Below are 15,625 nucleotides of genomic sequence, written 5' to 3'. Positions count from 1 at the left end.
CAAAATAATTGTGTTAAAAACAAATAATAATATACGGACGAAAATACCACAATTTTCATAATTAGGCAAAATTAAATATGTTTTTAATATATATAAAAAACACTGTAATTTTATTTGTATTTATTTTGTATTATTTGATTTGTAATTATATTTAACGTTAAAATTTCAAAGGAACGTACATTGTTTTGACATATTTTTATCTATAATAATCAAATATTTCTTTATAATGTTATTGTTGAGCTGATCAGACGGAAAATCGGAAGTCGTTCATTGCAAAATCCATTCAGTTTGTTTTTTAACCACAAACTATAACATATATGACGTCGTTTAGCTCCCAAACGGAGGTCGCGGGTTCGATTCCCGGCACTGACTTCAAAGTGATCAGTTGGTAGTAGTTAAAATAATTTTGTAAATAGAGATATAGGTTTAGGTACATATTAAGTTAAATTGCGATTAGTATTATAAATGTAGTAGATAGGTTAAATAAGGTTCTTGTTTATTTTTATTTAGTTATTACAACGATTATTATGTACATATTTTATTTTAAAATGTCTTTTTTGTGCTGAAAAATCTTAGGTTTATTATATTTAAGTTTTTAGTGAGTTTCTAATTTATTTTTTGTAGTCGGTTCAACTTTTTTGTTAAATATATTTGTAATAAGAAAATATTCATTTAATTTTTTGTGGTGCATTGGGTGCTTGTATTTTAAACTTATATTAATGCAAATTTTAGTATTTGGAAGAAAATATGTTGGTGTATTGCTTATATATTGCCTTTTGATAACAAAACGTAGCAATATCAATTCCCGATAATAAGAAGTTCACATATTAAAATAAACCATCACTACATGTTGCTATTAAATATATTGAATAAATAAGGGCTCCAAAGTAGTAGTGAATAGTGAACTATAATGTTAAACTAAATTATATTTTATACAATTTTTATATTATTATTTTGTTTGCATTAGTTCTAGTAATATGTGAAAGCTGCAAATTGATGTTACATTTACTAGTATTTATGAGTAAGAAAGATTCTTTGGCTCAGAATATATACAAAAGTAATGGCAATATTGTTTCAGAATATTTATTGGCTTTTTAAATATTACTACAAACGATAATACAAATTTAGAACTTTCGGATTCGAGCAGGTGAGAACGATTCTTAACGTTATTTGATGCCTTGAACTCAAATCTTCAAACTATGCAGCAAGATTGGGACTAGATTTTGTGTTGGCAGCATTGCATGGTAACGGCTCTACGCTATTATGGCTGTCAGCTGATGATGTTGCATTAATAGTAATTTGGAAGTTGTGTATTTACTGCGAATGTGCTTTCAAACATGTGAAAATGCAGAGGAAACGTTGCAAAGTTGATTCCAAGTGTTTACGTGAACGTTGTGTAAACATGAAAAACGTAGAAAAATCATGATAAATGGTCTAAAAGATGCGTTTTTGCAGTACTTAGGTTTTGCTCTAGTAAACATTGACAAGCTGTTGTTTTCTAAAGCATGCAGAATAAAGATATAGATGATAGTACGTTCGAAGTACCGACAGTGATCGATTGTCAATTTGCTCAGTTACAAGCGCAAAATAATTTCATGTTCATTCAAAGCGATTTTGTTACGGAATAAAAGCCATTAATTTCGCAAAGTGTACTTTACTATTGGGTTTACAGAATGTTTATCCTCTGCTGAAGCAGCAGTATAGGCACCACATCAAAATGTTTTTCACAACTTTCTCGGTGACCAAGACATCACCCGCTTACAAGCACGTAACCGACAATTTGTTGCAAAATAACCACGAGATTAAAGCTCGAAGGCCCCTCCCAAGTATTTTCGGCATTCACATCTTGAGTTTTTTGTAAAACTTGGGCGAAAGAACAATGACTACGCCAAGTTATAATGCAAATCAAAATGCTATACCAATGGATTTGGGATGAAGGCATAACGAGCTATTACTGTTGGACCGTAAGGCATGAATTGTAATGTTAATATCCCAAGTACTATTAAAACTCTCTTTTTGGTTCAATAATTGGCCATTGATAATGAAAAATAGTAAATTAATGAAATTAAATATTTAGACAGCTAGAACCAATTATAGAAGACGTGCTGCTGATTTGGATTTAGCCCCATAATTTACCCTCTAATAGCCTTTGGTTGGTTAGCTCCAGGACCATATATGCTTGTGTGATTATTAACAATAATAATAATGCATATTTTTCTGCTCTATGAACTAATATATTATCAGAAAAGGGTATTTATCAATATTACAGTACGTGAAGAAAAATATAAGTTTTCTTATATTTTTATAAAAATATAATTATAACAAATCAACATAGTTCTTCTAAATTCTTGGATTCTGATAGCAATATTGTATAAATAGTAGTTTATGAGTTTTGAGGTGTGGACAAGAATGTGAAGAAGGTGTTTAGAGGGAGTGAGATTAAATATGGGGTTTATATCAAGTCACGGCAAAGTGATGAAGGCAGAATGCCCGCCCGAGTTTGTCGGATAAAAAGGAGTGTAAAAGTCATACATTAAAAGGGTGCTTAAAGGTTTCTCTGGAAAAAGAGAGGGGTTTACCGCAAAACAAATACAGCGGGAAATGCGTATGCCTCCTTCCATCCCTTTATAAAAAAGAAAAAAAAAAAGAATTTCTTGTTGAAGTCATATTTCTTTTGAAAGCAAGTATATTAATAAATGACGAAATAATGCTGTTTAATTAACATATTGGAACATATTATTAGTAGAAATAGATTATTTTAACTGACGTATTTTCTAACAGGTAGGTACTGTAGCTTAATAACTACCGTCAGTTTGCTATGTTAGAATATTTTCTAGATTCCTGTTTTAGGTTCACGTAACCCAATATGCCTAACAGAGTAACTATGTTAATTGCTTTAATGATATAGATACGTTAATTAAATTAACGAATAGAAGGATATTATATTTCAATCCATATATTTAATTAACTTTAAATATTCCACTATATTTTAGCTAAAATAATTAATTATTACTACAAAGGTTCTCGAAATATCATTTACCACTATTTTTGTTATAATTATTAATTAATTAATATTAATTATTAATATTGTTAATTATTTGAAATTATGGACTTATTATACATTAATATGTCCTTTTATATTGATTGTCTGGAGAAAAATGTTTATCAATATTAATTTTACGTTTGAACCAATTTTCCAGCTATGTATTTTCTTTGTCTAAAGCGCACCTGAGACATGAATTTTGAATGCAATAATCTCTTTTTACGCCTTGAAAACTTTTGCTTTTCTAATTTACTCTTAATGTACAAATTCGAAGCCAGGATTACACGGTGGATGAATTATGAACTCTGCATTTTATGCGCTCAAAAATTCACTTGCAGTTACATTATGCATTAATGATAATTGCATATTAATGAAATAATAAAAGTATTTTACTTCCTCTAGTATTGATATATATATATATAGAGATCTTCAATAATACCATAAATGTGAATGAATATTGTCCTCATCTTAGTCTTGCCAATAAGTGAACACAAAGGAAGCTATGGATAAATATTCTGATTCTACTGTATCGTCAAAAGTGAAATCAAGTTTATCAATGCAGTATTGTGGAGTTAATCTACGACTTGAGTAAAAGTAAACATTTTAAAGTGCTTTGGACAAAATTAGATTTTTAATTTAAATTAATTTTAAGTGTTAACTTGTAGAAAACGTATAGCTTCAAAATAATCAAGTTGATTATAGAAACGTGAGAAATAACTTTGTATTTTATACATATACATATAAAAGAGCAACGAATATTAAATAAGTTATTTAAATACGTTGCAAAAATGTAATTTTACTAATAAAATAAATATATATTTTAAAATTATAATTTTGTTTATGTTCAATACGAAATTTACTTATATTAAATAAATTTACTTATTTGTTCATAAAATAAACTATTTGTCATGCAATTTCTGATAATTTATAAATACTATAAAATAGCATTTCTGTTTTTATTAAATTGTTTAACTGATGGTGAGTTTCGTCGGTATTTTGGAATTCAAGAATAATTTAAAATATAAATTTTTTACGATATGAATATTGTATGGCAGGAAGTTACGGACAAGTACTATATTTATGTTGCAAACGTATATATGTTATATAATATAGCCCTGACTATCTGGTCGTCTCTTTTAACACAGAACAGGTTGACGTTGGATTGATTCAAAGTGCTTCTTGGTGTAGTTAAGTGGAGTTCAGGCAAAAGCATTGCAGCTGCAGCTATAGGGCCATAAAAGGTGGACTGCAGTAGCTCAGTTTCTTAGCCATCGACTCTTGGAATATGTCACCAAAAGTGACCAAAATTTGGAAAACCATTCCGTAGAGGGATATATCGAGGGATAGAGGTGGACGGTAGAAAGTAACTAAAAGGTGTCTCAGCCGAATAACGACTATGTACATCCCTGTGGTCGTTCCTTTAGGAGGGAGATGTTAGGTGACACGGCCTTGGATATTAGGCCTTCAGTTTTAAAACAACCTAAATGGTGAACAATGAGACGGGTGGGTCTGTTTTCTAGTAGATGAGAACCCTCAGTGTCGCTTTGCCTGGCCGTCCAACAAGTCATCTCTTCTTTTCACAAAATAAAATATTTTTTATGTAAAACAATAGGTGTTTTGTGATTAAAAACCCCTTCATATTTTTAACTTATGTATATACATTTTAGTAATATCAGCTACGAACCTTCGAAATAAGTTAATCTTGGATTAATACTATAATTAATTTATGAATATTCCTGATGCCCACCGGCGATCGACGTGTCTGAGATCATCTAAGAAGTTATACTAACCTAGGATGAAATCAGAAACGGTGTTATATTTGACACTGTTATCTAGGGATTGTAATATCCCAAACAATTACAATCACAAACATAAAATACCTCTACGCCCTAGTGGGATTTGAGACTGCGATAGACACAGCAGTAGGAAGGTCCTGCTGCCCCTCCTACTACTTTAACTACTATTGTTACTAAGCTGGATTATTAAAATATGTAAGCTTAATAATATGTAAAAAATATACGAATGATATATAAGTGATGAATATATTATGTCAGTACTATCAATATTACTTTCTGAGAAAGGCATACTTTAAATAAAACTAAACTTTATCCGTCTTTTAATATATCAGTAATTCTATGTTATATCTTTTAGTTATTCTTATGTAATTCTAGAATTTCTATTTCGGTATTTATGAATTTTAATTTTTTGATATATTTGTGATTGGAAACTTATTTAGTCAGTGTCTTCGTTTACCCAATTTTTAAATTTTTAGCTTGACAGAGCGTTTTTATAAGCTATATTAAAACTACTTTCACTTTCTGTGATGAAACTTATATTTATATATGATTATTTCTTTATTTGTTAGTAGTTTATTTTTTTTACATAGATAGAAAAAAGTAATGAGCAAATAATGTGGTTCTCTAATTTTTTGAGATGAGGATAATATGTTGTACTAAAACTTCAGCAAATTACCATATATGTGACAAATAATGCGAATGTGAACAATAGGCCCTTATAATAGTATAATGGTTACGTCAATTTGCTGCTGATTGCCAATGCAATATCCAATGATGTAAACCAAATTATGATTATAAATTTTTAATGAAATGTCTCATTTGCAGTGACTATATTAGATTACAAACAATGAATTCAAGTTAATATTATAGGAGTAAAAATAAGATCAAATGATTTTGAAATACGAAAATTCTCGATGGCGTCTTGCAAAAATCGACATGGATATACTTAAATGGATACTCGTATTCCGTCCACATTATTATATATGTGATACGATATTTATTGGCCGTAAGTAGTTGGGATGAAGTTTCTTTTGGATATTCCAAGAAATACGGAGAACACCCCACACCTAATTACATGTGGAGTAGCCGCAAAATCAGGGCAGTATTAACAGGAGTGTGGCCAGTGGAAAAGGAAGAGTCCTAATTGAATGATAATTGAGTGAGCTTCTGATCTGGCTTATTGAATAAATGAATGTCGAATACCGAATAATAAAAATATAGTTGAAGTCAGTGAAGTTTTGTTATAAAAAGCACTTGCCACACCATTATGTGAACTTCTTGAGTATTTTAGAACAATTACATACAATTCAATATTTGTATGCCTTAATTAAATAATTAATATTTTTATTTTCTTACTTTCTTCTATAACAATAAAACTCACTGTTATGTAAAATTATCTTATATAAAAGAGAGCATTATAATTAAAATGCCAGAATTTATCATTTTTGTCGCTATTGTGCCGTTTTTATACATTTGTATAAGCAATGGTTATATCGGTCTGTAACCGTTAATGACAGGTTTTTGTTGCCAAAATATGTCGCGATTTTTTTGCTCGCCCCTGTTGAAAAAAAGGACCAAACTGAAAACCCTTTTTTGTATAAACGCGAACAAAAAGCCATTATTTCTATATTTCGGATTATTTACTAACAAGCAATATCAAATTAATAGTTCGTCACGTTTTAGACATTATTATTATTAGTAACGATATATAATTTGATCGATGGTATATAGCTTTAAAATCATTTTTTAAATATAGAGAGAGTTGCCAAAATTTACCCTATTATAGTGAATTGCAAATATTAACTACGAATAAATAGTAAAGAAATTATTGAGGGAAGACTCATGCTGCCAAATGCTACAATAATTATATATTTTATCAATATTTATCTGAAATTATTAGGAATGTATTATAAATTGTATACATTTATCAAGAGGTTAACGCATAAAAACTGTCAAAATCATTAGCTTCCTTACAAATTGATACGCAAAGAAAACATATAACAAACTCAAAGAATGTGATCTAGTATGGATTACTAGCACCAAGTTGTTTTTACTATCTATCTAAATGTCGCTATAATATAGATGAAGAAATATAATATGAAAGAAAATAGTATGTTATTTTTCTCATAAATACTTTGTTTTTCACTTATATATAAAACTTCTAAATGGACAAATACATATATGACTACATAGTTTAAAAAATATATTAATTCTATTTAATGAATTATGTGAACTTTTGGTGTATTTTGGAAAAATTTGTCATATTTAGGATCCGTTATCGTCAATGTTTTTATGAATAGTACTTAATTTCCTTGGGGTATAATATATATAAACTTATAGTCCACATCTTAATTTCATCGACAGTTAACCAAAAAATAAAATACGTTTTTATTCATTGTTTTTGGAATAAAAGTTGCTATGAAATAATTCGAATGGCATCATATTCTGATGCATATTATTTTAAAGTACTATCGAACAATCGAATTTGTCAACAGTGATGATATGGCAGACCGGAGACATAGTAAGTATTTAGTATTGAAAAGATTGAAAAGGAGAAAGAATCGACACATATAATACCATACGAATTTACTAAAAATATCATTTCAAACCAGTCAAAATAGGAACAGTTTTCTACGTACTCTAACCTAATGTAATTGTTTACTGATTCTCGGTTTTAATTAAAACAAGATAAAAGTGCCTGTGTTAATAGATATGGCAAAGAACGTTCCGGAGAACCAAATAATTCCAAGAAAATGAACTGCAAGATTTATTGAATGAAAAAACAGCTCAAACTCCCAAATATTAAACAACAGTTAGCAGTTGATGACTGACATTTTCATAGACGTGAACATGATACTAAGATAGAATCTGAAAAATATGTTATGTTTGTTGCTAATAATAGAAAATACTCTAAATAAGACACATTGTACTGTACAATTTCTGTGAAAGTGATGGTGTTATAAAAAGAACTCTCTAAATGTATTTGTATGCCTTATAATTAATTAAACATTTAATATTTGTATGGTCCTACTTTGTTTTATAACGGTGAAACTCACTGTTATATAAAATTATCTTATACAAAAGAGAGCACTATAATTAAAATGCCAGAATTTATCACTTTTGTCGCTATTGGGCCGTTTTGGTTCATTTGTATAAGCAGTGGTTATATCGATCTGTGACCGTTAATGACAGGTTTTTGTTGTCAAAATATGCCGCACTTGCTCGCCCCTATTGAAAAAAGGATTAAACTGAAAACCCTCTTGTACATAAACGCGAACAAAAAGCCATTATTTCTCTATTTAGGATCATTTCTATTAAATATCTACTCAAATCGAAATTTATAAACTGATTCGGTAATATGTTTCGATGCATCACTTTAATTAGTTAGTTACTAACAAGCAATATTAAGCTAATAGTTTGTCACGTTTTACACATTATTAGTAATAATATATAATTTGATCGACGGTATATAGTTTTAAAATATTTTTTTTAAATATAGGGACAGTTGCCAAAAGTCACACTATTAGAGTGAATTGAGAAAATTAACTACGAATAAATAGTAAAGAAATTATCGGGGAAAGAGTCATGCTGCCAAACGCTATAAGAATTATATACTTTATCAATATTTATCACAGTTTAGTAGGAATGTATTATAAATTGTATACGTTTAATAAGAGGTTAAGGCTTAAAAACTGTCTGAATCATTAGCTTCCTTGCAAATTGATGCGCAAAGAACACACATAAAAAACTCAAAGAATGTGATCTAGTATGAATTACTAGCACCATATTGATTTTACTATATATATCTAAATATCGTTATAATATTAATGAAGAAATATAATATGAATTTTTGAATTTCAGTTTTATAGAAAAACTTCTAAATGGAAAAATACATATATGACTACATAGTTTAAAAAATTATTTAATTCTATTTAACGAATTACGTGAACTTTGGTGTATTTTGGAAAAATGTATCATATTTAGGATCCGCTATGGTCAATGTTTTTATGAATACTAGTTGATTTCCCTGGGATATAATATATATAAAATTATAGTCCACATCTTAATTTCGTCGAGAGTTAACCAAAAAATGAAATTAGAATTTATTCATTACTTTTGGAATAAAAGTTGCTATTAAATAATTCGAACGACATCATACTCTGATGCATATTATTTCAAGGTACTATTGAACAATCCAATTTGTCAACAGTCATGATATATCAGACCGAAGACATAGTAAGTATATGATATTGAAAAGATCCAAAAGGTGAAAGTATCCACACATACATTACCGCACCTAATAACCTAACCTAATGTAATTGTGTCCTAATTCTCCGTTTTGATTAAAACAATTGCGATGTGCCGATGTTAATGGAAATTCTCAAATCTCAAACAACAGTTAGTAGTTGATGACTGCAATTTTCAGAGACATGAATACGTTACTACAATGTTATCTAAAAAATGTTCGTTGCTAACAATGGAAAATACTTTAAACAAAACAAATTTTACTGTACAATTTCTGTGAATAAAGTGATGGTGTCATAAAAAGAGCTCCCTAAATATATTTGTATGCCATATAATTAATTAACCAATTAATATTTCTATGTTATTACTTTGTTTTATATTAATAAAACTCAGTGTTATGTAAAATTATCTTATATAAAACAGAACACTATAATTAATATGCCAGAATTTATCATTTTCATCGCTATTGTGCCGTTTTTATCCGTTTGTATAAGCATTCATTATATCGATCTGTGACCGTTAATGACAGGTTTTTGTTGCCAAAATATGTCGCACTTGCTCGTCGTTGTTGAAAAAAGGATTAAACTGGAAATCCTCTTTTATATAAACGCGAACAAAAAGCCATTATTTCTCTATTTCGGGTTATTTCTATTCAATGTCGTTCGCCAAAATACAAAATAAATAATCCGAAGTGGATGTTTGCCAATTGAAAAACGCACACAAAGACCGACGGTTATTTGATGTCGGAATAAAGTATTCATTAACAGCCACTTAACAATTAAGGGCAGGCACAAAAGGTCCCGACCAAAAAAGTTTCCAGTCACTCGTAGTCCTCGATTGTATTCGGCATTTGTATTCTACAAAGTCCGATTAAATTTGAAATTATCTTTAAAAAGTACCTTTTACCTTTTCCAGCAGATCTCCAACGTTATAATTAAAATCTTTTCGTTATTATTCTTGATTAATATAATATTATTTGATAAATGATGAAACGATTTCGATATTTCTTCATTGAAAGGCGCCATTTGTGTTGAATTTGATTTACTGTTTAAAATTAACATATTTTTTATGAAAAAGCTCTATATATTATCTGCTTGCATTATTCTGATCATATTTTCACATTAAAATTGTATTTTAAGTCAAAATGGTACACGTTAATAAAAATATTTTGCGTTATTTTTTATAACTTTTTCTAATTTTTGTGGCAACATTATGATACCGTGTAGATGTTGGTTTGTCAGCGATCGATTCATCGATTCATTAGCGAATATCTTCAGTATTTAGAAATTGTGTGACAGCCAAGCCGTGCTGCACATGCTGTCTTGTGTGACAAGTGGCCTTTAAAAAGCATTATGTGAGTTAGGCAGAATGTTTATTCTAACTGTGGCAGTGTATCCTTTACAACTCTTGCAACTCTGTGCTTAAGTGTTGTCATGCCAGATGTTGATTACTATCTATTATTAGTGTTTTTGAAGTCGAAAATATTTGAATTGAAGTCGGCCTTTGGTGATCTCTTTGCAACGATGTGTACCCAATTTCTTCTACTAACGTCAGTAAACATCTACTATAAGATATTTATTCGGTTTTAGTAGACCATATTACACCATACTTTGCTGACGCGACCATAAGCACAAAAATTCTTTATATTAATGAGGCTTTCGCTTTGTTGTAATTGTGGATGGCTTTGCTGCACTTAAACGTGTCTTTTTGCATAGGAGATCCACTTTTCATTGTCAGTTACAATCAGCCACAAAAACTCCTTCCTTTTTTTTGGTCTACCTAGGAATATATCCGAAGTGTTGAAACAGTTCGAAATGGCATTTTGAAGCAATTCGTGTAATAGCCTTTTTTAGCATCTTTTTTATATTATGTTAACTTAAACAGTTAGCAGTTCAATCATCTGCTGCTATTTGATATTTGAGAGTTTAATCTGTTTTTTCACTAAATAAGTCTTGAAATTCATTGCCTTGGAATTATTTTGATTCTCCAGATTGTTCTTTTTAATTTCGATTAAAATCTGCAATTTTAAATCGTTGTTATCAAATCCAACAATTAGGATATGAGGGAACAACATCATCGCGCTTGAGACTGACGTAGTGGATCAACTTTTTATTGTCAGTCACAGTACGACACAGAAAATTATTTTTATTTTGCTTGGTTTGAAACAGCATTTCCCGTAAATTCGTATGGTTTTGTATATGTGGATTTTTACCCCTTTTGGATCTTTTCCATCACATGCCAACGCTTGAAAATAGGTGAATTCAAAGAACTACTACTAACCTGTCTAAAGATCTTTTGAGAGGTTGGACATTGTTTCCGTTAAATAATTCTTTGAACTACCTTGGCTTCCCAGGCTGTTGTTAAACAGATAATAGAGTTATATAATAGAGTTATTCGATAGTATCTTATACGAGTAACTCTCGTATAAGATACTATCGAATTAACTCTCGTAACATGCATGAAAATATCATGTCATTCGAATTATTTAACTACTTCAAACTTCTTTCAAATTTTCAGAAAAACGGATAAAAATAACTTCATTTGTCGGTTAACCACTGTATTGATGAAGTCAAAATGTAGTTTATAAGCTTGTATACATTTTCTATTCTAAAGAAATCAACTATTATTCATAAAAATAATGATGATGATGATTTCTCAAAATGATAAATTGCTCCAAAATATGGAAAGGAAAAAATACAAAGAAGTCGATCTATATTTGACCATTTAGAAGTTTTGAAATATAAATAGAGTAACAAAGACGTTAAAATAAAAACCATACTATTTTAATGCATATGATATTTTCGTATAGATATAAAGACGATATTTATATAGATATTCTAAAATTGCTTTGGATTTAGTTATTCATAGTAGATCATATTCTTTAAGTTTGTTTGTTTTCTCTGGGTGCAATTTCTAAGGACGCCAATGGTTTGTATGATTTATAGGCGATTATCTCTTCATGAGTGTATATAATTCCTAACACATTTTGATAAAGTATATTATTCCTGTAAAGTTTGGAAACATGTGTTTTCACTAAATAATTCCTTTAACGCATAATCACAGTTGATTTTCAGTTATTCACTTAAATATGGTCATCTTTGGCCAGTATCTGCAATTAAATAATGATTTTAAAACTATATATGATCAATCAGATTATAATATACCCATGATATATATGATAATATTATATATTTAAACTCGGATCGGATATTTCCTTATTACTTTATTCCAGTTAAAGTGAGATAGAATGCTACATGGTGCGTATAAAAATGTAGCCGAATTAGTCTATAAAATTCGATTTGAGTTGGTACAAAAGGGCCATGTTGCCAAATGTCTTCAAAATTCTTCAAAACATTTGTATTAATATTAGAGCTTATAAACCGGGAAACCATGTAAACCAAAAGTTGGAATTCATGGGGAAACATTGCGACGTGCTGACGCGCATTGGGTGCTTTTTGAATGGTCTATGTTTCTTTGTATTAGTGTTTGTAAATATTGTGCGTCATTTGATTTCCACTGGAACATGAAGCGCTTAATAACAATTTACATTAAAGCAAGTAACCAGTCTACGCCGAGCCGGATTACCTGATGTAGTCTCAGAGCTAGGATCCATAGTTTAAAGTTTACTCGAACAGTGTGAATGCCAGTAAAGTTCAGATTCTAAAATGTTAAGTGGTAAGGCGAAATGTACAAATAACTATAATTTAAATGTAGCCATCCCTGTCATTGAAACTAAATTTTTCGAAGTCCGACATAACAGTTCCGAAAAAAATATAAAATTTAATGCGTCTGGAAATATCCATAACACATCTGAAGCCTATCGGTGTTTAGGAGACATTATAGCAAGATGGCGCATAAAAATGAGTCATAATTTTTCCACGAAAATTTTTTCGTATACTTATTTCCTTCGGAAAATATCGATGCCTGCCTTTTTCCTTAATAAAATCCCTACAAAATAATAAAATACATGGGCTAAATAGACCACCGTAGGTCATAAATCGGTTTTTATACTATTTTTAAGATATATTTCACAGTAAATTTTCTACTACAAGGCAAGCTTTTAACATCAACTGAAGAGCCTATGGTGTAATTATTTTCCAGTATTTTCCTATGCAATTGCCAGGTAAATCATTAATATCATGTTTTCAGTAAAGATGATAAGTAAGTCTAAATATATTTTTTTTATTTTCGACATTCATTATGTTTTCTGTTTGATGTAAGGAAATTTTCTGGCGAAGCCCATCAAAAGAATTTAAAAAATAATGGCGATGCTGGTCTGTTATATGGCAATTGTCGATTTTAGTTTGAATGATTTAAAAGGGATGATATTGATATCAATGACAAATAACGACTTGGGGGACCATAAAAGTTCGAAGACATTTAGTTGCAAGACTTATTGGACGAGAGCTAAGTTCAAAGTCTCAAGAAAGTCGTTGATTAATCAGTTATTTTTAGACGTTCAAATGCTACGAAAAAGATCCAAAAAGGGTAAAATGTTTACCAGACGAATTGTATTCAAATTTAAATATATTATATAGCTTATGGCAAAAGAAATATTTTTGGTGACATGTTATGTATGGCGATGAAAACTCTATCTACTACATCGACAGCCAAGCGGAATATTAATATGTATATAATATGTCAATGAAAACAGTCGAAACAGTCGATAGTCGCAAAACAGTCAAACTAGCCGATAGTCAAAAAACTAGTCGACTGAAAGTAGTAATTACTATTTCAGTCAAATGGGCGCTTTAACTGTTTTCTTATCGTTCGCCATAACAGACGTAGATATATGAATTTCTTCTCTTATTAACATTACTTTGAGAGAGATAACGGCTTGGATCTCTGTGCCGTAGATATAGCTTCATTGCAGATAATTTTCAATGATATTTTTTTCAACTGAGTCATAAATGAGATGGAAATATACGTATTCCTTCTCGCATTATTCTCTTATGTTCCAAAGATTAGTTTCATTTTGAATGATGTAAAATTATTTTTCCATTTTATATATTTGATTTGATTGTAAAGAAGAATCGAGTAACGACTGCCTAATAAGTTTGTCATATTCTATTAATCAATCTTCGTCAATTGATTAATTACCGCATCCTTTTTAATAGAATAATGATTGTCATTAGTTGTTATTGACCATAAAATATTGTTGTGCATATGGTGGGCTCGGCAAGGTTTAGCGTTTTACATGATGCTAGAATTGAATGAATCTGTTATTGTATATATTGCAAAACTTGCAAGTAATATACTGTTACAAATGTAAAGTCACACAAAAATATCCTTACTATTTAAAACTTTGAAAAACCGTTGAGGAATTAAACATTTTCAGTAGAAAATACAACCTCACAGAAATAATCACAAATAACAACCTCCAGAAGTACCTGTCAACAATAATATCCTCACTAGATACAAGTCTCTCGCTTTGGAAAGCGATTAAAACCATAAACAAGCCTAAAGTTCAAAGAATTCCTATTAGTGATAACATAGGAGGGTGGGTAAGATCAAATAAAGAGAAACCTAGTAGCTTTGATGACTGGTGTAATGTATTTGAACTATTTTCGGAGTTTGGCCAGGAACATACAGTTGAAATAAAAGAATACCTTAAATCATCTCCGCAAATGTGCCTGACATTGACCTTGTCGACGTAACTCTCTTGAAACTTCTACCACACAAGGGAATCATGAGCCTGGTTAAAATGTTCAATGCCTGGTTTAAGCTTGCACATTTCCCGGGACAACATTGCCCAAGTCGTAATGGTGCCTGTACCAGGCAAACTACTACAGGACAGGACCTCGTATAGGCATAAAAGACTCCTACCAGTATTAGGTAAACTAATGGAAAAAATAGCTCTAAACCGAGCGAAGGAGCACCTAAACTACATAATCCCTAGACGTCAATGTATTACGAGAAGATTATGGAACAATAAAACAAGTACATGGCACTGTAGATGTCATCAGTAGACGCCTGGAAAATGGACTGTATTGGACCGCTGCCATTTTGAATACAACTCAAGCCTTTGACAAAGTATGACACGATGAAGTCCACTCATGTTGCTTACACGTTGAGAAGAGAAACCTGTCCGTTGGCAAAATTCTATAATGAAAACATCCCACAAGAAGAACATGCAAAGTACTTGGGCTTTGAAAGTATATTTGGACTAAGTGTAAACAACTCGATAGCAGACTCCGTCGACTTAATTGTTACACAGCAAGCAACGGCAATATTGGAAAGGCTTCAGAGCAAGGTTTGATGAATAAGCTCAATATTTCTCAAAACACCAACAATAGGTATCTGGACCTTGGTGTGGGAGCAGTACTGCTCTCAGACCATGCCTCACTCCCAACAACTGTTCTGAGAGGATTGCAATGGTTATTTCTAGGGAAGTTTCAGAGGAAATTAAGCACCGCATTATTTTGAAAAAATTAATAGGCATTATTTTGAAAAAATTAATAGGCTCTAACCTTGTTACGGGAATAATTCTTAAAATGATCCAAAGAAAGCCCTGGGTTACATTAACCAACCTGTTTAGTAC

The 15,625-nt window shown here is 30.4% G+C and overlaps 1 protein-coding gene across 1 annotated transcript in view; it reads right to left on the bottom strand.

Moving 5' to 3' along the window:
* Window positions 1-15,625, bottom strand: part of LOC143196536 (limbic system-associated membrane protein) — a 357,229-nt gene that overhangs the window by 38,483 nt on the left and 303,121 nt on the right. The window lies entirely within an intron of this gene.

This window comes from Rhynchophorus ferrugineus, unplaced genomic scaffold, assembly GCF_030347505.1.
Source record: "Rhynchophorus ferrugineus isolate W39M unplaced genomic scaffold, kcgeb_rfMv2 rfM4, whole genome shotgun sequence".
In the NCBI taxonomy this organism is placed as follows: domain Eukaryota; kingdom Metazoa; phylum Arthropoda; class Insecta; order Coleoptera; family Curculionidae; genus Rhynchophorus; species Rhynchophorus ferrugineus.
Note: the sequence above shows the minus strand (reverse complement) of the source record. Positions and strands in the feature narration are given on the sequence as shown.